Genomic DNA, 26,060 nt, shown 5'->3' on the forward strand with positions numbered 1-26,060 from the left:
TTGGCTAGATATGTTGAAAAGGGAGGACTGTTAAAAGTTAGGCTGAAAACCGTCAACATTATCGGCGCCCTCTTGCTCTCCTTAAACCTTTTGTGCGCGTAAAACAGCCGCCATTTTGGACACCATGGCTTCCCTGCTCTCGCCGAGAGCCAGCGCGTCTCTCTCTCTCTCTCCTAACTTCGCTGGCAACCCCCCCCCCCTGCCTGCACCTGCCTTGAGTCATAAACCCCTCTTCGGCGCTGCTCTGCCCCAGGCCCTCATCCTGTTCCCAGCGCGACATCTCCCTGCTTCCCCGTCATGACCTCCGGCCCTTTTGATGCAAACCCCTTTTCCCCGTGTGCCCGTCTGTCTTCCCCGTTCCCAGGCCGACACCTAGCTCTGCCAATACCAATCTCTTGCCCCTCCCCATACAATAGGAAGCTTCCCTCCTCAAAGGACCCCCGAGATGATCAAAGCCCCCCCCCCATCCCACGAGATCCGATCGAAACCCGCACACTCCGTGAATCGGCGGAATACCCAGCTGCGCAATGATCATCACCTGTTGTGAACGGGGCGGGGACTTCCACTGTAGCCTTGCATGGGAACGGGCTGGGAAGGGGGGATTCTGAGGATGTCTTTCCGTACATCAAAGTATCAACGAGAATGTGTTACATGTAATAAAGAGATAAACTCGTGTATAAGAGGCCAGGCCTCCGGGATGCAGTTAGAGCACCTCAGAACGATACCTTCTGTCCGTTTTCGTTGTGTTCTCCTCCGGAGCGAATAAAAACCTTGTTTCCTGCCTTCCAGTCTCCAGCGCCTGCCTCTCCAATAGTTTAACTTCTTTGTGGGTTCAAGAGGCGACATCGCCGGGCAATAATTAAGGATCTTATATTCTGGTTGGTAGTGCCCCCCCAGTTTGTATTTTTCCACACCACAGCTATGGCAATGGCAAACAACTTGACTATCGCAGAGACTTCTGAGCCTTTACAATCTACTGAGTTGGCCGAAGGGTTAGAAGCTGGCGAGATCCGAGGCGCGGAGGGGCGCGCTATGTCCTTCACAGGCCCTGGTGGAAACATATTAGGGGTACAAAGTGAGCTAGGTAAGTTGATTACAGAGGCTGCATTAGTTACAAATCAAACCATATCTACACCAGCTACTTCACACCCAGCTGCCTCTGAAGAACAGTTGTCCATACCCCCACTTATGCATCCTAGCAGTCCCTCGGGACTGATTGCAGTGAACGGAGGTATTAATGCGCTAATACCTAATGCAAGCTTGTTACAAACGGCCCAGCTGCCGGAGGGTGAAAAAGACCTTAGCGAGTTTTATTCCTTCTCTGACGAGACCGGAGAGGTTGGAGCTGATGTTGTGGGGGAATGGTCGGAGAGCTTTGAGTCTACGGAGGAGGACGAGGAGTCGGTATCTCTTCCTAATTCTTCAGAAGATAGTTATGGGGAAGGAAGACAGAATGTTAACACTGTTAAAGCCAAGACTAAAGCAGGGTCTAGAGTCATGCAATGTGGTTTAGCCAAAGACCGCCCTGCTGTCAGCCATGGTGCCAGCTCCGGTATCTCGGATATGCCCCCTACAGCGGTTGAGACTATCTTACAGGCTATAGCAGCACATAGAGAAGAGACAGCTCTGGATAGCAAAAGATCTCGGGCAGCTTTGCGTAAAATGCAAGGGGTTGTCAAGAAGCTTTCTAAAACTTGCAGTCACATAGGCGAAAGAGTCACGGAGATGGAAGTAAGGGTGTTGTCAGCTGAAAAAGACTCCTCTGAGAATTCCGAGAAAATCAAGCTTCAGGAGGCGGAGCTTATGGATATCAAATGGAAGCTTGAGGACTTCGAAAATAGGCAGCGGCGCAATAACATACGTATTTTAGGAGTTCCAGAGAAAATGGAGGGGGAGAACATGCGGGCCTTCATTATTAAACTTCTCAGTGAATCCATGCCTGAAGTTCAAAACTCGAATTGGGATGTGGAAATTCAACGGGCCCATCGAGTCCCGTTCAACCTACCACCTAAACCAGGGGTGTACCCCCGTGCTATTTTAGTATATTTTGGAAATGTTTAGTTACGGCAGGTGGTGGCTGAGAAAGCAAGACCCGATCGCAAACTATCATTCAGTGACTTTTCATTTTTTTCAAGGCCCGATTTTTGTCACGCAACCGTGGAAAGACGATGGCGGTTGCGTCTATTGATTAAACCATTCCAAGATAAGGGAGCCTTGGCATTCCTGAACAATCCCGCTAAACTTAAAATTGTACATGGTGGTCAGACAAAGTTTTTCCAGTCTGAAATGAAAGCAAAAGCCTATCTTGATGAACTATCTTAGATAAAATAATAGGTGTTGCTAGTAATAACAGGTACATGTTTAGGAAAGAACAGCATTTAATCATGATTGGTCTGCATTTTGCATTATGCAATTTACATGTGGATATTTCATAATAATTGTTAGGCATGAGCTAAGATTTACTTGGATGTTTTGCAAGATATAGGGGTCACTTCGGTTATGGTCCATATATTTTTTTTTTTTTTTACTTAATTCTTACTAGTCTTTTCGTGTTGAGAAGCGGTTGCTCAGTAGAAGTGCAGCAACTACATCACGCAGACTCTGGTTGACTCTGAATGCCTACGTAAGGGGTAGAGGGGTAAAGGGGGAGGGTTCAGGGGAGGGATACTTGGGGTGGGGGGATGGGGGGGGTGTGGGGAAGGGGAAGAAAAAACTAAAAATGAACCAGGTTTATTAGCGAGGGCAATGTTAACTTTTGAAACAATGGGAAAGGAGGTAAAGCAAGACAAGGAATATTATTTGATTAAGGTTACCTTGAAATTTTTTACGTAAACAATGGGTAGACTTAGTGTTCAATCTTGGAATGTAGGGGGGCTCCTATCCAGAGACAAACGTCTTCGATTTGGCGAATTAATGAAATTAAATCCTGTAGATATCTTGTGCATTCAGGAGACGCATATTCCCTGGAGTAAAAGAGCTTTATTGAGCCTCCAGGGGTATAATTTGCTGATAACAGCATCCCAATCCTTGAATATCAGGGGCGTAGCAATTTTTGCAAAACCCTGCTTTGGCCGGGGAGTACGCTTTCTGTCTGACGCACATGGAAGGTGGGCAATTGTTAAACTGGCCAGCGGAATCATCGTCTGCTCCGTTTATGGATCAAACCACGATGACCCTGCAGTATTCGAAACTTTGGAAACAGAATTAGCTACGTGGCAAGGCCCGCTAATTTTCTGTGGTGATTTCAACATTTCACTTTTGCCATCATTTACGGTACTAGCACCAAAGCAGAAATATATGGGTCGGAAACCAAGGGTATACCGCGCTGTTAAAAGCCTGGTATGTAGTTTGGGCTTAACTAATATATGGTTACAAAATAATCCCAATGACCCTGGTTATACTTATTTTTCCCACCCCCATCAAAAACACGTCCGGATCGATTACATCTTTACCTCTAGGGATTTAGCACCCTATTCATTCATAAACAAACCACCCAAAATAATCTCTGATCATAATCCTTTAGTATTGTCAACCACTTATGATACCAATCTTACTCAACAATGCCCTTGGTCTTTTGATAGAAAGCTGCTATCTAACAATGAATACATTAATTATATTAAAGCCTGGACTGAGGAATTTTTTAATATGAATCGCTTTAGCGCGTCAAGAAACATTGTATGGGATACTTATAAATCTGCACTAAGGGGGGAGACCATTAGCTTCCAAAATAAAGCCAGAAGAATCTTAAAAAAAGAATATGAATTGAAAATGTCAGCCTTGGCTAAAGCTGAGGAAGAACATACTGCCAGAATTACACAAAAACAAGAAGCCAGGCATTTGATGATTCAGGTAGCAGTGTTGAAATCCGAACTAAACACTAAGCTTAGTCAGAAAGCTGCCCAAACATATCAAGCACACAGGAAACAAGTTTATGAAAGTGGGGAGAGAGTGGGTAGGCAGCTGGCACTTCGTACACGTCAGAAAAACGTTAGGAATAGCATCTCCTCAACAGTAGATAATGGGCAGACTTTTACCCACGCGACAGACATTAGCTACCAATTTCAAAGGTATTATCAGAGCCTCTACTCGGAGGAAGCGCCAGCTACCGAAAATGATATAGCAGATTATCTTGACAATTTTCTTACTAATTCCGAGGCTATGAAGCTGCTAGATGATAACACCAGGGAAGAGCTTGAAAAAGAAATTACTCTAGCAGAGGTGGGTGCTGCTTTATCTTTATTGTCATCTGGTAAAGCAGCAGGTCCAGACAAATTACCGATCGATCTGTTTAAAATTCTTAGCAACCAACTATGTCCTATTTTATATGATCTATTTCTTGGGATCCAATGGAATGGTGTTCCTCCAGACTCTTGGGATGAGGCTAACATAATCGTTTTTCCAAAGAAGGGGAAACCCCCCGAGCAGCTAACTTCCTATCGCCCTATATCCCTGATTAATTCGGACTCTAAATTATATGCAAAGGTATTGGCTCTCAGACTCAGTGGGGTCGTTGAACGTCTTGTCTCCCCGTGGCAACATGGCTTTATTCCTGGTAAAGGGACTACAGAACACACCCGCCGGGTAATTGCATTATTTGATGCCATGACCGCCACGGGGGGACAAATGTTGATGATTTTACTTGACGCTGAGAAAGCCTTTGAACGCGTCTCATGGGATTTTCTGTGGGAAGTCATGAAACGCAATAATTTCGGCCCCAAATTTATTAAGTCTATTAAGTCAATGTATCTCCGCCCCAAAGCAAAAATTCTAGCAGCAGGGTCAATATCTGGACACATCAACATTGCCAGGGGCACTAGGCAGGGGTGTCCGTGCTCGCCCCTGCTTTTTGCTTTATATATTAACCCCCTTATTTTGAAATTATTAGAAAGTAACATTATCAAGCCTGTTATTAGTTGCCATTTTGAAACTAAAGTATTGGCCTATGCCGATGACATCGCGGTTACTACATTCAACCCGATCGAGGCTATCTGTGAATTAGAGAGAGTGACTACGGAATTTGGGTGCTGCTCGGGATATTCTCTTAACAGAGGAAAGACGATTATTCTGTGTACCGATAATACCATTTGTCCGGATCAACGAAGAGCTGAAAAGGCCACGTATTTGGGAGTTGTTCTTTGTGCTAATACTAAGTTATTAGCAAAAGCTAATTTTGATCCACTAGTGGTCAAGATAAAGGATGATCTCGAAAGGGTTAATAGCCTCCATCTCTCTATTATAGGAAGAGCCAACTATTTAAAAATGAATATCCTACCCAGATGCCTCTATTTATTTCGGGCAATTCCGCTAGCCATTGATCAGAAAACGTTAGTGCTGATTAACTCACTTATGTCAAAGTTTATCTGGCAACATGGTAAGATTCGGAGATCGCTTACATTATTATCACTCCCTTATGACAGAGGCGGCCTTACTATACCTAACATAATTCTTTATCACTGGGCGGCGTTTTTAAAACAGCTTGCCCCCATGATTAGTGGTCCAAGTGTAGAGAGCCTGGGAGGCTTTGGAGCAATACCTTCAATATATGAGCTCCTCTTAGGTCAGGAGGCTAAGGGCTTACTCTTACGGAAAACTGAGGCAAGGAATTATAAGGATTTTAAGGGAGAAGTTATAGCTAGTGCATGGAGAATTTGGAATAAAGTGGCCAAATATATGCATATTGGGAAGATTAATCGATATACGCCGCTTTGGCGCTCTAATGCCATTCAAGGTCAGGATCTCGTTCTTGTCGCAAGGAAATGGGACAATCTGGGAATCAAAACAATTGGTGAATTTTTAATAAATAATTTTGATACCACCTTTTTTGATTTGAAAGTAAAATACAAATTACCAAAGGGAGATTTTCTAAAATTTGCTCAGATATTTGCTAAATTAAAGGCCAAAGAGTCCCTAATTTTCCTTTCTAAAATTGAAATTTTGGATGCTATACCTAGAATACACACCAGGATAGGGACCTTGTATAACATTCTCTTGAGTAAGAAACATGATGATCTTGATAAAATTGAAAATAAATGGGTAACAAAATTAAACAGTCCTAATGTGGATATCGATAGAGTGTTGGAGATGAGCCAGAAGTTTTTTATGGCTAGCAATCTTAAAGCGCAACTTTATAAAATGTATTTGATCTTTATTTTACTCCTGCTAAACTGTTTTTGTGGGGTAAGCGTGAGAATGATTTATGTCCTAGATGTACCCAAGGGCCGGCAACCCTTATTCATATGTTTTACAATTGTCCCGATTTGATGTTGATCAAAAGTATGATATTATCCTCTTGGGAAGAGGTATTTAGTCACAAAATACCAGAGTCAGAAACTTTGTTTTTATTAGGACATGATTATTCTTTAAATTTAGTAAAATCAGAAGAAAGATTATTGTTTATAGGCACAGCTGTATTAAGGCTAATTCTGTCTGCTCGCTGGAAAGAAGCTGACCCGCCAAGTTTTCAGATGTGGCTAGCGCGCTTCCTAGCGGTCTATAGATATGAAACTGCTATTTTTGAAACAAGAGGAGTCAAATCTAGGGCGCGTGGGGAAGCACTCTGGCGTCCAATTACTACCTGGAAAGCTGGCATTATTCCTAGTGGTATTGGTTGATCCTAATATTTGTGCCTTTATTTCTTTTGCCCTAGGTGTTTACTGCTTTCTCTACGTTTGCTTTTGTTTAAATTAGTGTGTTTTTTTTTTTTTGCTTGATTATCTGCCTTGTCTGTATCCCTTGTTATATGGTTTACTTATGTTGTGCTATTCGCCTCCATTCTTTGTAAAATGACTCTTGCTTTTCCTGGTTAATAAAAAATAAATAAAATAAAAAGAAATGCCTGACTTTTAAATAGACTGTGGCCGTGCTTACTTTCAACACTAGAAAAAAAGCTTTCCAACATCTGTATTTAAGCTGTCTCACTAAGAAGAAACGGTCTGACACAACAAACGGAGATTAAACTCTTTCAGGACATAACAATACATTAAAAGGGTCTCTCATGAGAAAGGCGTGGAAATTGACGCCTGCTGGTCAAGAGCACAGCTGTGTCAATAATACATGGCTATTCTTGGTCTCAAGCCACGAGGAAACTGCTGGGTCAACAAGATTTTAAGTTAGTGCAAACACGGTATAATGGCGTGCATTAAAGACTGCTGATTTTAAAAGTTACAAAAGACAGTTTCATTATTTTGGATAACAGAGAAAAAGATTGAAAGGAAGGAATTTTCTTTCTTGTTGCCTTTTTAATAAGCACATCCGTGGTTCTGATGTTAAAAAATAACAGTCCTTTAAAAGTGGTGCAAACTTTTCACGTTTCAGTAAGGCTTTTGTGCTTAGTGTTATAAATGAATGCATTTAAAGGTGATAGGAAAGGAATGAGGGTTGCTTTGCAAATGTGGAACCATCGAAAGGGTTGGTGACCATTATAAAGAAAGGGAATTTTGACTATATGAAAAAAGAATGTTTATTAAAAATAAGTGCACTAAAATCGTTTTTTGATCTCTATAATGCCTAATTATCATACTGTGAACTCCTAGTATCAAAGTCGAATTTAAGCAGTACTTTACCTCAATGGGGGGGGACTAAAATGTGAAATGTTACTTTACCCAGGCATACAAAACTCATTTTTTAAGGGAGTACCTTATACATTTCTGATTCCCCATTCCTGGGATATCTCAGGGAGAATCTGAGGGGCCCTAATATGCCAAAATATTGTGGGTTATTAATTTTTAAGTGCCCCTAACACCAAAGTTGAATTTGGGCAAAATGTACTTTGTAAAAGCAGTTCTGCCACTCCGAGCAGTTTTCAAACTGATCTCAGGCTTCAGTAATGTAAGTATAGAACAAACAGCTGACCTCTATACTGCTAGAAAAGCACACCACACACTGCGCACAAATGAAAATAAGTATAAAGAAACCAGCAAAAGTTATTATCCTACCTCTAAATTACTGGCAAACAGGAACGGAACAGGACTGCTTTTCAGCTGTCAGTCTTCATAAGTTGCTTTAAATTGGAAAAGCCTTGCAGAAAATAGGACAACTGGTAAGGTTTAGAGGTCAAGTTCTAAATTTAGCAGCCTAGCAGGGCTACGGGCGCGGTTTGCTTTGACACTTCGGCCACAGAAAAATTCTGAATGACGAGACGACAGCGCAGGGAGAGAAAGAGAAGCTGTGCTTGCTATTTTTGGCAAAAGCAAGTGTTTGTGCAGTCATATGAACAGAGAAAAGATAGTGGTATATGTGGACCCTGAGTAGAGCATAGCTCTGCCATGCATATAAAAATAATGGTTTTCGCTTAAAGATTACTGTGCAAGGGCTGAGATACGGAGGCAATGGGATTTCGTTTGCATTCATTCGCCCTCATGTTACACTAGTACAATTACTAAAGGAATTGCTGGTTGGTTGTTTTCTTGCTAGCTCAATGTGCTATTTACCTACTACAAGTTTGTTTGTGCACAGTTGCCACAAATAGGAGTAGATAGTGTTGACAGAAGGTAAACCCATTTCAGGTTTTCCTACTGTTGAAATGGGGGAAGGAGGTTGACTCCTCTGCAAATTAAGGGTAGGCAAATTTATGTTTTCGCTCTCTTTTTCTCACTCTTTTTTTTCTTTAAAAACGTTTTTATTGACATTTATTGGGAAAAAAGAGGAAACACAGCACAGTACATAGTGCAATAATACGTAGACGTTGCAAGGCAGTACAGAAGAAAGGAGAGCAAAAGTCCATGGGCCACATACCCAAACAGTAAGTAAGTAAGTAAGTAAGAGTTTTATTTGCATAATTAATTAAAATCATTGCAATTTATACAGACACTGGTTAAAAGTTAAGATAACATCACTAATCGAATTCTAATAAAAGCAATAAGCACATGGGAAAGGGAAAATTGGTTTTGGGAATTAAAGTTCATTCTTGGTCATCTAGTGGCAACAAAGAGTTAATTTCAGACATACATTTTACAAAGCGAGTCGCCATCTGGGATGAGTCGCCCCTCATGCATACTTCCAATGCTTCTTGGCATGTCCTGATGTTAAGAGAAAGCCAAATCGGACGAAGCCAAAAAGTTTGTTGGGCTAGTAAATGACTACAAATGCACAAGATGTGAATTAGATTTTCCTTCTCTTGTTCGCAGAAGCGGCATTGTGTGGGGCCATCAGTGGGATTAAGCCAAAACGTAGTCTCATTAGTTGGTGTTTTACATGAGGTTTCATGGGTGATGAGAGATAGAGCGGTAATGTTTTTGGGGCGTAGAGTTTAGAGGCCCAGCTGCCGTGAAAGAGCTTTAACACTGATTGTACGTCATGTTCATAGGAAATAATTTTTGCCTGTTTAGTCAGAAGTTTGGATTTCGCCTCTATGGGTAGCGAAATTGACCATATATCCTGAGCCTTTCGAGTTTCAAAGCAAAAGGTCAAGTATTTAGTCCAAGATGTGTCGGGATTGCTAAACAATGACCATTTACAGCTCTTTAAAGTGTGAGAACCGGCTAGTTTTGTTTTTAGACTATAAGCAATAAATCTTGCACTCATAATCCAGTGTTGGGAAAAGAGGGAAAATTCCTTTCGGATTTGGGCATGAGAAGTCGAGTTTGGCAGTTGGAATACTCTGCGAAAGCATCCTGACTGAGCTCTATCTAGCCAGTTGGTCATTTTGTCTTTATAGGTTGTAGCACCGAAGGCTATTGTCGGGAGGAGTTCTGCGCCTATCAGTCTTATTAACGGGGCAAAATCCGGGGAGTGGAGGGCACTCTTTGTTCTTAAAAAAGCCCCCTCGAGGCTACAAGCAACGCCCTGCATTGCGGTTATGTGCGCGGTCGGTCTCCCTTTGTGGTCTATCCAGACACCCAGATATTTATATGCGGTGACTGATTCCAATGCCTTCCCCTTAATGAGCCAAGTGCTCTTTTTTGTTTTCGAGGAGGAAACTGCCATTACTTTGGTTTTGGTAGCGTTGATCTCTAATATGTTGGTGTTGCAATACAGGACGAGAGAGTCGAAAAGTCTTTGAAGACCCACCTGGGATGATCGAGTAAAATAGTGTCGTCAGCGTATTGCAAGGTTTGGATTTTTGTTAAGTCAATTCTCGGAGGAAAGGCTCGACAGCGGGCCAGCCATTCAGGGAGATCGTCAAGATACAAATTGAAGAGTAAGGGTGCAAGGATGCATCCTTGCTTTAGGCCTCTGTTGGTATAGGTTTTATTAGTTGATGACCATCTCAAGGTGACTCTTATTTTAACCCAGGTATCTGTGTGTAGAGCTATTAGTGCTTTCAGTAAAGGCTGAGGGATGCCCCATTTTGCCAATTTTTCCCAGAGTTTGGGCAGAATCACGCTATTGAAAGCTTTCCGAAAGTCAATAAAGTATAGTGATTTACCTTTCGTGGCTAGTGTGGTCTCCATCATGTGGGCTAAGCAGATCAAATTATCTTCTATATGGCAACCCCTTTGGAAGCCGGTTTGAGTAAAGGGAATTAAGTTGCAGTTTTCCACCCAAGTTGTTAGTTCTGATAAAAGGACACTTGCATATGCCTTCCCGTCTACATCGAGGAGGGCTATCATCAGATAATTGTCAGGGCTGGAGCGTGAACCTTTTTTGTGGATGGGAACGAGTAACGATCCTCGCCAAGAAACCGGGATAGGGCCACCCAGTATTGCTGTCTCAAAAAGGGGAGCCAACATCAAGGCCCATTACTTGGCAGAGGCTTTATATACTTGGGTGGGGATACCGTTTGGTCATGGGGCACCCCCTGAACGCATTTTCTTTATTATTAGCGCTACTTGATTTGGGGTTATCTTAGCAGTTGGCATCGTATCATCGTGGGAATTAGTGTGCTTAAGGATGGGAAGGCTATTACAGTTAGTGCCATTCGGTTCTGTATAAAGTACTTTGATATAAGCCTCCCAGTCGGCGGGTGAGATGTTAGTTGCACTGGGACGTTTAGTGATTTTAGTAGCCTTGTTTACCCAACTCCAGAATTTTCTTTGGTCCTTAGATTGTATGATCTCATGGGCCGCTGCCCAGTGGTGTTCTTCTTCCAATCTTTTAAGGATAAACCTGGCCTTCCTATATTCTTTTCGGGTAGCTGATATTTCACCCCGCAGAGATTTATATGCACTTTCATTATTAGCACGATTTCGCTGTAGCTTATTTAGTTTATTTTTGATGGTAATTATGAGTTGCATTTGCTCTAAGAGGGTAGATGAAGCCAAGAGGCCTTTGTCTAGACTTTTTGTTAGCGTTGGGGCTAGTTATTCTCTGAAATCGGCCACAATGATTTCCCATGAGGATGCTGTCAAATGACTACTGCAATCCGGATTCCATTTGGTCAAAAGATCGTCCACATTCGCTTCTATTATTTCCAGATTGTCCTCGGACCATCTCAATTTTCTTACAATCTGTAAGTTAGATTCATTTCCAATCAAGGGAATATTCGGGCGATGGAAATGCCAAAGATCAATTTTGCACGTTAAAATTGCATGATCACTTTCTAAAGATGGAGTTACCAAAAACTGTCGTACCAACTGGCAATGAGCAACTGATATCCATATGTAGTCCAGAGTGGCCATTCGGGAGGGCGATACATGAGTATATGCCGCTGGTTGATCTGAGGCGATTCTTCCATTTAAAATGTGAAGGCCTACTTGGTTTAAGTGTGTTGCCAATTTTGTCCCTTTGGCTTCCTTCCGTTGGAACTGAGATTTTATCTCTGGGATAGCCCACATTTCGTTGACTGGAGATGGTTGAAAAATTAGGGTGGAGCACGGCCTCCATTAGATTGGTGTTGAAGTCGCCTATTATCAGCCATATATCATTTGGGAAATGAGCATCGAGGCTGTTTATTTCAGGGAGCATTTTTCTCAGTGTAGCCTCTTGTCTTATTTTAGAGGGGTACAAGTAGACACAGCCGAGGATAATTTTTTTTTGTCTTAATTTTTCCTTTTCGTGATACTGAGTCTCGATGCTGCTGAAAATATAATCGCCCTGGCCTTTATAAAGCAGTAATAGCTTTGCGACCAGAGTATTCTTCACGGCGATCAGCACACATCCGGAGGCATGGCCACCTGCAGCAGATGGAATAGCATGAGATTCAATAACGGTGAAATCCTCCCTGATGGTGTTTTCCAGGGCCCAAGTTTCTTGAAGAGCAAATATGTCCTGGGTCTTCTGGAGGCCCGTGGTTAGCTGTTCAGTTTTCTCTTTTGTTAACCCTCGAATATTCCAAGAGCAAATATTAAGATAGTGTGCTGCATCGTAGTTGGTTTTTTCTTCGTTCAATGTTTTCTGTGTATTACCCTAAGGCCTGAGAGAGCCAAGACCAATCGTGGGATTTGTGAGGCTTGATTACGCATTTGCGTGATCCACCCGCTGTTGATGTTATTATTTGGAGTGGCTTCTCTATCCAGGGCGCTGTTACTGTTCCTGGTCGAGGGCCACATAACGTTGAGGAGGGCTGCTGGATGTTCTTATCCTGTTTTAGTTCTAGTTTGTTATTACCGACCGTTGGAGAGCTGCGTATGTTTTTTAAGAAATCTGGGTATTTAGCGTTGGTAAGGAAGCTGACCCGAACGCCCCAGTCACTCAGTTGTTTTTTATTATTCATTAGGATTGCTGCCTGGTCTTTATTGTAGAAGGTTACCACAGTCGATTAGTTTATCTGGCCCTGTTCAGGGTCAAGGAAAGCCACACTTTCGATATCCATTGATTTTACATTTTCTAGTCCGGGGAGCTGCGAGCATAACTTTAAAATGTTTCCTTTATTTAAAATATCCCATTTTCCTTGAGATACGTATTCTGGGTACAGTAGTATTGTTTTGTGTTGTTGAGGCAGGGAAAGTAGCTCTCGATAGTTAGGTTTTCATTTATTCAGAGATTGCTGTTTCGGGCATGGCAGTAATGGTTCGGTGAGTGACTTTTCGTTAACTGGGTACTCTAGGTTGTCTTGGTTGTTTGAACTAAGACTCAAGAGGCAGACATCTGTGAGCAAGTCGCTTCCTCTCGCTATTTCTTGAGGGGACTGCGTCATGTACTCAGGTCTTTCCATAGAAGACCGGGGTTTGTCTATTAGTTTTTCTTCATACTCGTCCCTCGTTTTAGCTCGTGTTGATGGCATTTCTGTGAGCGATTCAATTTTTGTTGCTTCCTCCTCTATTTTTGGCAAGTGGATTACGTCATGGTAATTTGTTGTTTTATGGTTTGGCTCCTGATTGGTAGTTTTTTTTGCACCTTGGGTGACCAGAGAACTTTTGTTGAACGGTTTGATAGAATTTTCATTGATCTTGCTCGAATTACTATAAGATTTATTTTTTTATTGCTCTTTGCGATTTCTTTTTTTTCCATTGGATTCGGTAAAATCTGCACCTGGTCTGGCGGGTTGTTGTGGTCATCGTTGACCTTGGTTAAAGTTGCATCCGATTTTTCCGTAATTTCTTCAGGGTGATGGACTGGTTTTACAGACGCAGGATCGAGTTAGTTATTGATTCACTCTTATTTGTTCCTAGTCACTGTAGTAGTGCATTGCCCTTTTTTTTGGCTTTATTTAATTTCTTTAGTTTCTTCTTGTTCTTCCTGGACAAGGGGTTCCCTTCCATCGAGGTTTGTATGATCGTGTTTGGAGGCCTAGCAAGACTCAATAAATTGGCTGACACAATTTCAGTGTTAAGTAAAGTAATGTTTTCTTGAGCGTTCGGTGGTTGTGAATTTAGAATAGATAAGTTGTCAGAGTAATCGACACTTCTCTGAGTGCCTGGTACATGCTCTTGAGCGGCAATGAGGGTCTGTTCTCGTTGGCTACTTGATTTAAGATCATGAGATTGTTGATTCGTTCTCGTACCACTCTTATTACAGCTAGAACGCTCGGGGCTGTTTAAGCATGCTTTTATTATAGTAGACTTGTTCTGAATTTGAGGGTGTGGGGAAATAGATGTTTTCAGTGGCCTGGTCTGGGCCTCTTTCCTCAAGTCTTCGATTAAAGTGGACATTATTTCCGGCAGTGATTCTAATTTTTTTAATAACGGATCGCAATTGCAGCCATTATGTTTTTGATTTAGGTTTAAGTTTGTATTTTGGTTTGGATCCAAGCTTGGGTTCAAGCTTGGGATTTGATTTTGTTCCACATTTTTTTTAACTCTACGTATCAAAGAGTTTAATTGCTCGAGCTTTGAGTCTATTCCCATTATTGAGTCTACTACTAAATGTAGGATGTTTATCTGCGTGCATATGAGCAGCATTGTCCATTGAGTTCAAAGCTTGATTGGTGACTGAGAGAGGAGCCTCAACCTTGAGCATTGCTGGAGTGTCATGCGGGTGCCCTTGCCTGAGTTCTATTGGGGAGTGTTTTTTTTCAGAGAAGTAGAAGTGGGCTAAAAGTGCGTTAATATCTGAGTTGCTTAATGTTTGGTTCTTTTGAAAATTTTTATTTGCATCTTGGTAGAAACTACGAATTTTGCTTTCGACATTACAGCTGTTGGTGTTTGCCGAAGGGGCATTAAGAGTACTAGCTTTGGTCTTATGCTGGATTAGATCGTTATTCCCAGAATGGCGGAGGTGGTTTACAACAAGGGGAACGGAGTAGATGTTAACGAAGGGAGATCAAAACTGAGTTTTTGAATATGATCTTCCGGTGGCCCGTTGGATGGTTTTGATTCATTTTCAGTGAATAGCGACCTTTGTGAGGTCGGAAGCTGAAGAGCTTGTGTTGGAGAATTCGTCGACGAGATCCATATTATAGAGTCTGATGATTTACGCACTGAATTTTGTGGAGGAATTTTGACTTTATCCCTTTGAGGGGTCATGGCTTCTGACCCGGGCTCTAATTCATGAGCAGCTCTATGAGGATTCAGCGAGGCAGAAGGTGCTGGCATAAGCAAAGGAAGCATGATTTTTAACGATTCGTCTGGTCTAGGATGTGGAAATTGCTGGCTTAAGAGAAGTGGGGGTAATTTTGGGCGGGCAGGAGATGCAGTAGCTGGGTCCTTACCACAAACGATTATTTCGGGGTAAAGAGAGACCAAGTGAGGAGAGGTTGAAAGTGTTACTAATTGGTTGTGAGAACTTGTATTCTTGTTATGTGAGAAATGAGGGGCGCTTTTATTTAATTGATCGATCCGAAAGAAATGGTCCCTGATGTCGCCAGTGCCGCTATTTTTCTCTTTGATTGGGTGTAAAGGGTGTAAAGGGGGATTTGTTTGCATTTTTTCTCCCTTTTGGGCTTCTATTAACTCCTCGAGATGAGCCCCAACTGCTCCAACTGCTCTTTCAAGTCGCGGGGGACGCGGGGATGTCTTACATCCACAGCCACCCACTTGAGGATACAGCAGCTTAGACTTCTGTCATTTGGCGGTCTTATGGGGGCGATGAGTGCTTTGTGGTTGGGTGCAGCTCCTTGTGTGCATCGTTAGGAAAAAAGGGCTTTTCCTTCACTTTCTTGTTTGTTTTTTTTTGTTGTTTTTTTCCTCCCTTGATTTTATTAGAGTTTGCTATCCTCTGTCCCTTTGTTCGGCTTTATTTCTCTTTGTTTATAAGTTGGATTTAAAAACACTTCTTCACTCTGTTTTGTTTTGGAGTTTTGTTTTTTTTTGTTGGCGGATGGCGCTCTATAGTTATACTCTGAAAGGAGGCCGTCACAGCTCTAACTTACCCCCGCAGGGGGTCTCCGGCCACACACCGGCACCGCGCCCCACGCTCCTCGCCTTTCCGCTTTAATCCTACGCTCTATGTCAAGAGCAGATGCGGAGGTAGGGGGGCAGCTGGAAGGCGGGAGGGTGGCGAGCAGCAAGGGAAGGGTGTCCCCTCCTTCCCTTGCTAGACCTTGCTAGAGCAAAACTGCGCTCCAATTCTGGCTTCCTCCTTCGGGTCTAGCAGAGCACTGAATGGCAAAATGCAGGGTCTAAAAAGCACGACTTTTCCAGCCACCAGTTTGTGCGTAAGCAGCTTTTTATTATTGCTTGACCTTTGGGGGGCGGGTTACGACCTATAGTCCTCACAGCAGTTGAAAAAGAGGAGCGGAGAGGGGAGGGGGCTATGGATAGGGCCCACAGAAACAGCTGGTCGCGAGCGGAGCACTCAGGGGGGGGCACAGGCAAAATCAGACCTAGTCGCACCTGCCAAGGTCAACCCCCGGGGCTCTTACTACGCGGCCGCCTCTATCGGCAGCCGCGCTCGCGCTTGCATCTTTTGTCCTGTCTCTGCCCTCGGAGGCGATCTCACCTCGTTTGTAAGTGCTGGTCCCAGTAATGGCGCTGAGAAGATCGTTGGACTAGGAGTGCGAGTAAAAAAAAGCCTGCACTGTCACATAGCCCTCTGGCTGCTGCCGCTGCCGTTCACTCTATTTCGGTCTTCAACTTCGGCTTCGGCTTCGGCTTTCGGTTCTGGGTGCAGCAGCCTTTTTGGAGTCTCTGCCCTGCTCCCTGCTCGTTCTCGCACTAGCTCTCGCTCCTCCTCCTTCCCGAACGGAAGCTCAGTAATTAGGAACTGAGAGGAAGACCCATAAGGAAAGCCTGTAGGCATCCCAAACAGTGTTAGCATAGCGAGCCTAGAAACTCAGATGACATCCCCTTACATATTCCTATCTCTCTTATCAATGGCAAAAGACCTCGCCAGCTGTACACATCACTCTTGCTAGCATCGTAGAGTTCCAATTGTCTAGCAGTGGGAGCAGGTCTCTGCAGAACAAGATCACATTCCAACAATTTAGGGTTCTTTCTCCATAAAACCTGCCCATACTGTGTTATGATATCATTATTCTAACAATGAGCTGTAGAACCTGAACAATATAAAAGAAAAGAAAATCAAGAAGAAAACGAAAACACAACCAATATGCAGGGATGGAAAATGGGAAAGGATAGAGGGTAAGGAGGGCTGTGGTGGCGGGGGATTTTCAGAGTCATTTCACACTGCTGGAGAGCGCTACTCTAGCCATAGCAGATATTATCTCTGACGACATGCGGGGTAAGGGTCAAAGGCGTCAGCATTAATCAGTGTATCAAAAAAGGAAATGTCTAAGTCTTGGAGAGTGCATGAGGGTGTGGTGCTGAGTGATTAGCCAGCGGAGTTCCAAAAGCCCTCCTGATCAGTGGGGTGTACTGCATCGTCAAAAAGCTGTAGGGCTCGGAGTCTTGGTGGTTGCAGTCCAGCGTTTTCTTCTCATTCTCTTTTGAGCCTGTCTAAGCTGTCTAGGAAACAGCCATGAGACATTTAATTGGCTATTCAGTAATACTGTTTTAAAAGCTGTTAGCATTAATAAAATGAATAAATAAATATGCTATGTTACAGCCCATCCTGCCTGATGAAATTGTGAAAGGATGAGTAGTCTAGATTGCTGTTCCCTTTTTTGACCTTTAAGGGGAACTAGATGTGGGTAGTTTTTGTTCTAAAATCTTAGGTGACAACACCATTATTGTTTATGTTATTCCCATGCTACATACAGTTTTGCAAGGGCATTGTTAGTCTTTTATTATCTAGTCTGTGTACATAAGCCGACAGCCCTTATTAGAGCTGATGTTGCAGAAGTATGAATCATGAAACGTAGAATGCAGGAAAGACGCCCATGTGATCCTCAACAAACTTTTTTGAAAAGAAAATATTGTTTTATAGGAGTTTGTTTGTCACAACATGTTCTGCTGGAGAAATGTATGTACCCATTGTGTTGAAGTTTTTTTAAAATTCTTCATGTAATAAGAATCCCTGTTAAATTAGCAGTTTTAGATTTTCCTGCTGCGCCTATAACATGAGAGCATGGTCCTAAGCGTACAATGTAGGTGCTTTTATTAAGAGAAATACATTTAGAAGTGTCCTGTGCAAGGAATGCAAAGTCTATGAGTAAAAGTGTAGAACATTTCCTTTTTTCTTGAGGTTTTGTCAGATGAATAGTATAGGGATACACAAATGTAAGGATTTAGAGTATGTCTGTATTGTTTTTCCTCAGAATTTAGTAAATGAACACAGACTTCCTTGGCTGCTTGGGATTGGGAGAAACAAATCAAATAAAGTAACGTATTACTCTTGCCAGTCCACCAAAGGTTTCTTTTATACTTTTTAATAGGTCTAGGGTTTTTTTTACTCTCAGATAGATGAAGTGGTTCTTGGGTGCCTTACTAATGTATGGGGCGTCCCAAGACTAGGAAGTATTTTGAGACTATCCTCTCTGTTGATAGATTATTTGTATGCCTTGTCTAAAGACCTTTTGTTCTGTCCACCAATAGATATTTGCTGCCTTACAACCATTGCCAGAGGGGCCCGGACATCAGATCCAGCCTGGGGAGTCAGCACCAGTCCAGCTTGAAGCCAAGGTGAAGGCAACTAGCACAGGCATTGCTGGCAACTAGGACATCAGTGAAGGCGGAAGGACTAGGATGTGAAGTGTGTACCCCTGCCACTGTCTTGGGCAAAAGACGGGGTCACAAATCAGAAAGGAGAAGTCGTGGATCAAGCTTTTGATGCCCAGCTGAGAGAGTCACAGACCGACCAGAACGGCAAGGAGGCTTTAGCTTGAGATGAGCCCCTTTGAAACGAGGGTTGCTTCAGAGACCCCAGCATCAGGCCTCTGATACCTGGTCCCAAAGTGAATGCAAGTTTGCACCTTTGTTTGTTGATCAAGAGGTGCCTGGGCACACTGGATACAATTTGTGGCCCCAACAAAAGAGCAGTGCACCAGCAGAGCAATAGAGGAGTTATGGAAGGACTTAAGTTTAGGGTACAGGTGCTGTGTCTCTGGTGCCTGCTAGATCAAAGTGAAGAAAACTGTTGCACTGCCTGAGACTCTGGACAGGATCATCGAAATAATTTTTCTTCTCAAACTGAGCTTTGACTGTTTTTCTTGAGTTGCGAGTTGTGCCGCTCCACCGTGGGTACAACAAGAGCCTGCCTGTGCGGCTCAAACGGACACAGGGAGAAGACTCCCCTCTGGCTGGATGTACAGTGGCTTCAATTTCCCAAGGACTTCTTTTTGATAGTAATGTACCCTTTCGGTCATCCCATTTTTGAAGCTCTTCGTCCTAATTCCTATGGCCCTGTGTGGTCCTCCTGGTCCCCTGGAGCCAGGATTGTTTTTGGAATAATATGTTTGCCTGCTTTAATATTTGCCCTAGGAATAATGTTTATTCTGCAAGAGAAAAGTTCATCTGAGCAGTTGACAAATGTTACTTTGGCATTTCCTGGACTATAATGATTGATACTCAAGCCCTCTGGAACACTGGAAAAGTCTAATAATAGTCATTACTCTCTCCTGCTATCTGTATGTTAATTATGACCCAATGCTCTGTTTCCTTTGTACTCCTGCTTATACCTTATATATACCCGCTTAATGAAATGTTTAGAATGAAAAATGCCCACCTAGCAATGGAGTGGGATATTGATGAATTTATGAGAATAAATGTGCAACATATTTTCTATGTACCTACTAGGTCATAGGGATGTCTTTAGCTCATGCTAAAAGGACCGTCTGTTAAAGATTGCAGGAATCGCTGTTAGCATGAGCTGAAAACCATTTTGTTCTTGGCAGCCATTTTAGTTAGCCATGTGCTCGCCATGTGCTTTCTCCCTCTTCTAGAGCCTTGCACATGCTCAGAAAGGCCTAGCTGGTAGAATGCACCTGTTCCTAGTATAGAACTGTCAGGCTATTCTTACTGATGTGTTCAGTTTAGTCTCCCCTCCCACTTTGTTGAGCAAGCAAATTTTGCATACCCATATTATTCAATAAGCATGCTTGTATGTGCCAGGACTTCGCCTTGGTTTTATGCTGAATATGTAACCTATGCATATATAAGGCCCCTGTTCACTGTACTCCTCAGACTGTCTCATACAGTGGCCTGAGGGTACTGTGTGACTCAGTCTCCCTCATGTGAGGTTATTAAAAATGTTCATTTCATATTGCAGCTTCTGTGCCAATCTCTTCTTTGTTGGTTTTATGGACCAGGTGTATCAGTGAACCCCTAAGAAGGTTTTTATTTCTTCAATGTCTAACTTAATGGCATTATCAATACTTATCGACAAAGCACTTATCTCATCCAAGTTGTTTTTTTGTTGCTATGTTGATTTTAAAGCTGCTTTTAACCGGGTTACTATGGCAGCACTCTGGACGAAGCTAATTAAATGGGGAATCCCGGTCAAACTTTTGGAGGCCATTGTGAAACAACATACTAACACCTGGATACAAGTTAAGCTTGGCACCGGCTCACATCTGTCTCTAAAAATCACAACGACAAGAGTCAAACAGGGATGTGTGCTAGCCCATTGCTCTTTAACTTGTTCATCGCCGACCTTTCAGCGGAACTAAATGCGATATACAGCCATCCCCCTAAGATTGGTAGTGTCCAGTTAAGCAACCTTCTATACTCCGAAGACCTTGTCCTGTTCAGTCTAACTTGAATAGGGCTGCAACGACTATTAAATAAACTACATAGTTATACCGTTACAAACAATCTAGAGGTTAACTTAAACAAAACCCAAGTAGTCATATTTGGCAGGAAACACTACGGAGATGGTGGCTGGACGTATAACAACTCTGGACTTGTAGTAGGAAAATCCTACAAATACCTGGGGGTTAATTTTGACTCCAATGGCACCCTTGCCAAACATCGAAGCAAACTCTCAATGAAGGCCATGGCTCTCCAAGTGAATTTTTCAAAACTTTCAAAAAAATGGACGGGTTCAAGCCTAACTCCTATGTTGGAAGTCATGAAACCCGAAATTGGCCTCACGTTGTCATATGGCATTGAAATTTCTCGGGGCAAACTGAGTGCAACATTAAATCAACCAAAATCCGCTTCAGCTGCACAGATACGATTTGAATTGGGCCTTTTAAACTACGAAATCTCAAGCGCAGGTGCTTACTTAAATCTGTGCCATAAGTTAAGGCAGGCCGGAGCTGGGTCCCTTGAGTCACTGTTGTGGTCAGATATAAGCCTTAATAACCCAGGTGGGTCCTATAGTCAGTTCTTCCATGAACGCGTACACCAACTTTCGGCAAGCAATCTCTGGAATTTAAACCCTAGTAACATAGTCTTCAAAACAAGCATCAAGAAGCGCCTCCGTATGGAATCTCATAATACCGACAAAGCTCTTTTCGCCAAACGCAAGCATGCATGGGCAGTAATCAATTCTTACCAGCTGGCTTCTCTTCCATCATAACTGCCCTGCACATACCCCCGTACTTAAAATTGCGGTTTATGGCACTTACATTGGGAGAATGGCACTTTCTGAAACATTTACCTCTTTGGCGTCGCACATCAGATGAGCTACAGTGGAGGGGCTGCGGGGACTTGGTGGAGTCCCTGGAGCTTGTTCTACGGCTCTGCCCTGCATTGCTGACCCAGCGTAGACTAAAACTGAGGCCAGAGTAGAACAGATCGGGAGTTCGGTCCTGCAGGCAGGAAATTATCGCGGCATTGAACCCAGAGAACGCAGCTTTAAACATAAGCCTTACAATCTTTATTCACCGTGCATATCGCAAACTCGACCATCAAACTGCAGGCCCGGCAACAATCTCAAGGAAGTGCACAGGTGACTAAAACAATAGCAAACCTATGAAGCTCTAGTTCAGTTCAACCTGTGTTCTCTGCCACTGCAATACTATGGAACGCAATCCAGACGACTCGATACTGATATCGACAACTGTCAGCTGCTTCACTGAACTGTTCTTATTTCTTGGGTCTTTCTGCAATTCAGTGTCTTATTTGTAGTTTTTAGCAGCAACATTCATTCTCTTTTTACATTATTAATTGTTTTTCATGACATTATACTGCTATCTGGTTTTAAAACACGTAGTCCTATTACACTTTGGTCATTTTAATCTCTCAGTTTTGTATACGTATGGTTTGTATGTCTTGCTTTTATGATTATATTTTTATTCAAATAAAGTACCATTAATTAATTAATTGAAAGAACTCCAAGGATGATATGAGAAAGCTAACTGCAAAGAAGGATGAGATAGATAACTACTTAAGAGTTGCCCTAGTTAATTTAACTGAGCGATTAACCTCTATTGAGGAGACCCTAAGTATACATCTAGGAAATATCATGCACTTTACTAACATAGCAAGAGGCTATGCCGGCAAATATGGGTAAGGGGATAACTCTCAGGCAAGCCCCAGAGCCACTATTTTCAATGGACTTGAAGCGTGTAGGTATTAACCCTGAGGATCGTCCAGCAAAGTTAGAATCAAAAACTAAATCAGGACCTATGAGTCCCTTCTTTAGATACTGACAGAGCTAACCAGGAGAAGGGAATAAATGCCCGGACTCCTTCATTTACTAAATTAAGCAACCGCTTTTCTACCATGTCTCAAAACCAAAACAGCGTGGGTATACTCAGATGTGAGTCCCTTGCTCATTGCACCATCAGGATTCAAGCAAGCCGGGCCGACGACGCCTGAAATGGTAGAAACCGGTCCCCGGAAGCTTGTTTCCTTCCCAGTATAAGAATCGGCTTGGTAGTTTGGTTTGCCCTGTTCCCATCATGCACTGGGACAGGAACAGACTAATTTGCATATAGCCAAGTTCTGAGCTGGGATGGTGCAGTGAGCTAAAAAACGGTGATGGATCAAGCCCTGATCTTTGGACTGGGTAAGAGTGGTCTGCTTAATTCAGGCACTCTGTTCATCACCACCCCCTTTTCTGAATCATTTTGTCCACCATAAGCGTGGAAGGGTATACTCAGATGTGAGTCCGTTGCTCATTGCACCATCAGGATTCAAGCAAGCCGGGCCGACGACGCCTGAAATGGCAGAAACCGGTCCCCGGAAGCTTGTTTCCTTCCCAGTATAAGAATTGGCTTGGTAGTTTGGTTTGCCCTGTTCCCATCATGCACTGGGACAGGAAAAGACTAATTTGCATATAGCCAAGTTCTGAGCTGGGATGGTGCAGTGAGCTAAAAAACGGTGATGGATCAAGCCCTGATCTTTGGACTGGGTAAGAGTGGTCTGCTTAATTCAGGCACTCTGTTCATCACCACCCCCTTTCCTGAATCATTTTGTCCACCATAAGCGTGGAAGGGTATACTCAGATGTGAGTCCCTTGCTCATTGCACCATCAGGATTCAAGCAAGCCGGGCCGACGACGCCTGAAATGGCAGAAACCGGTCCCCGGAAGCTTGTTTCCTTCCCAGTATAAGAATTGGCTTGGTAGTTTGGTTTGCCCTGTTTCCATCATGCACTGGGACAGGAACAGACTAATTTGCATATAGCCAAGTTCTGAGCTGGGATGGTGCAGTGAGCTAAAAAACGGTGATGGATCAAGCCCTGATCTTTGGACTGGGTAAGAGTGGTCTGCTTAATTCAGGCACTCTGTTCATCACCACCCCCTTTTCTGAATCATTTTGTCCACCATAAGCGTGGACGGGTATACTCAGATGTGAGTCCCTTGCTCATTGCACCATCAGGATTCAAGCAAGCCGGGCCGACGACGCCTGAAATGGCAGAAACCGGTCCCCGGAAGCTTGTTTCCTTCCCAGTATAAGAATTGGCTTGGTAGTTTGGTTTGCCCTGTTCCCATCATGCACTGGGACAGGAACAGACTAATTTGCATATAGCCAAGTTCTGAGCTGGGATGGTGCAGTGAGCTAAAAAACGGGGATGGATCAAGCCCTGATCTTTGGACTGGGTAAGAGTGGTCTGCTTAATTCAGGCACTCTGTTCATCACCACCCCCTTTTCTGAATCATTTTGTCCACCATAAGCGTGGACGGGTATACTCAGATGTGAGTCCCTTGCTCATTGCACCATCAGGATTCAAGCAAGCCGGGCCGACGACGCCTGAAATGGCAGAAACCGGTCCCCGGAAGCTTGTTTCCTTCCCAGTATAAGAATTGGCTTGGTAGTTTGGTTTGCCCTGTTCCCATCATGCACTGGGACAGGAACAGACTAATTTGCATATAGCCAAGTTCTGAGCTGGGATGGTGCAGTGAGCTAAAAAACGGTGATGGATCAAGCCCTGATCTTTGGACTGGGTAAGAGTGGTCTGCTTAATTCAGGCACTCTGTTCATCACCACCCCCTTTTCTGAATCAAAACCAAAACAGGCAACAGACAGAGCTGGTTTGTTTAGACTTACTACCAGAAGCTACTACATACACGATAATTTGGGCAAATGTCCCTAAACTTCCGGTACAAGCTCCCGAAGCCTGGGAATGGGATGCTTTGAGGAATAAATCTGTATTTGGTTGGGCACAAAAACAGGGGTAACAGAAGCTCTTTATGCTGAATTTAAGATGGCTAGAAGAGTTAGCCGGGTTGGTAAAGCTTACAAAAACACTTCCAGGAGATTGTGTGGTTATAACATTTAAACCCCCACACTTAGTGCAAAGTATTCTGAGGAGAGTGGGAATCATTTCATTACGACTCAGGGTATTAATATAGTACCCTTATACTACTTTTACCATCCGCCGAGGGGGCAACTCAAAGACCCACTAGCAGAAACTATTTGAATGTGGCACATTACAAATAATGTTCCAATTTCTAATCATTTTGATAGTCTTCAAACCTTGGAAGAGGTAGACTGACTAAATAAAGAAATAGATTCACATACACAAATTGAGGAACCTAATCAAAACACAAAACTGAATCACGACTATGTAGAAATGCTCACGGCCCTAGTCATGACATAGTAAAAAAGTTAGATTTGTTAAAAATATCCACAAATTATATTTACCAAGTAGCTGGAACTCCGCACACTGCTGAGGGTACTATAGACACCAAACCCTGTAACACTCTCTATTCCCCCGGCATCCTCTGATAATGCCAAAGTTGTAAACACCATAGGCAGTAACAATCCAGATCTTCGTCATTTTGTTTTCTGGAATATTTCGGGCATACGCTCAAAGCTCGCTAACCCACTATCGTTGGATTTCATACTGAAGTTTAATATAATGTTTTTCAAGAAACCTGGGCAAAGGAAATTGTGCACATTAATGGATACAGAACTGTTCATACTTCTGCCATACCAGTGGAACATGGAAGGTCTAAGGGTGGGCTATCTACATATTTATAAAATGTTCTGAATATGAGAAAATGGAATTGAAAAATGTGGAAATATATTATCAATTGATCATATTCCATACTGATAGGTTGCATTGTATAGTTTTGATACATTTTTACAATAATGTGCCTTCTGAACAAATCGGGGTGGTAATGAGAAAATTGGAAAATTAGTTAAAATCTACTCAAAATGATAGTGCAAAAGATATGTTTATAGTTTGGGGTGGGATATTAACTCTGTTCTATGCCCAAAAAATGGGGGGGAAGTGTGCAGGTTTACGTCTGAGGGTGGGAATGGGTACATGCATTTCCCACACACAAAATATGGGGAACTCCTAAATGAAGTTATGTTTGGATTTGAATTGGGGTTTTCCAATGAGTTATGCGTCCCGCCAGTCCCCCTCAGGCACACTTTCAATGGGTGAGGATGCTTTTCGATCATAGACTACATATTGATTTCAAATAGACACTCAACTAGAGTTAAGTCTTTTACAACTCACAAAAATGCCATTTTCCATTAAGTGTTTCGTTTACACTAATAAATAAACATTCTAATTCCAAGGATAAATTCTCTCATGTCGCACAGAACGTAGCCCTAAGTAAAGTAAATGGTTATTCCCTGCCCTGGTGGATGGTGTATCTATTTGAAATTACAAAGAAAATAGTGACCAAATGTAAATCTGCCCTCTTGGCTTGCTTAGGTAAAACAACCACCTATTAGCATTAATTAGAAAAAAAAAAATCTTTTTATTGAGTTTTCCTTTAGGTTTCAACAGGTAAACATACATATCATGTCTGGTCTTCAGATATCAACAATCATTAAGTACTCAACTTGTAAAGCACATATTGTTTCCTCTGTTTGAGTTAGTGCATAGTTAGCAGTCAAATTTCAACAGCAAATTTTTCAGAAATTGGGGATCAGCTCATTGTGCGTATCAACCTGAAGCCGTTTTTCACATTCAAATGTGTATCGAACAGTTACTCATGAAACTAATTAACGACGGGGCACCCAGTAAACCTAGACAGGCTATATTTGCAGCAGTCTAAATACCTTAATGGTGGTCAGATTACATAGATCTTCAATACCTTTGAATGTTCACAAA

The sequence above is a fragment of the Lissotriton helveticus genome, chromosome 10 (assembly GCF_964261635.1).
Source record: "Lissotriton helveticus chromosome 10, aLisHel1.1, whole genome shotgun sequence".
In the NCBI taxonomy this organism is placed as follows: Eukaryota; Metazoa; Chordata; class Amphibia; order Caudata; family Salamandridae; genus Lissotriton; species Lissotriton helveticus.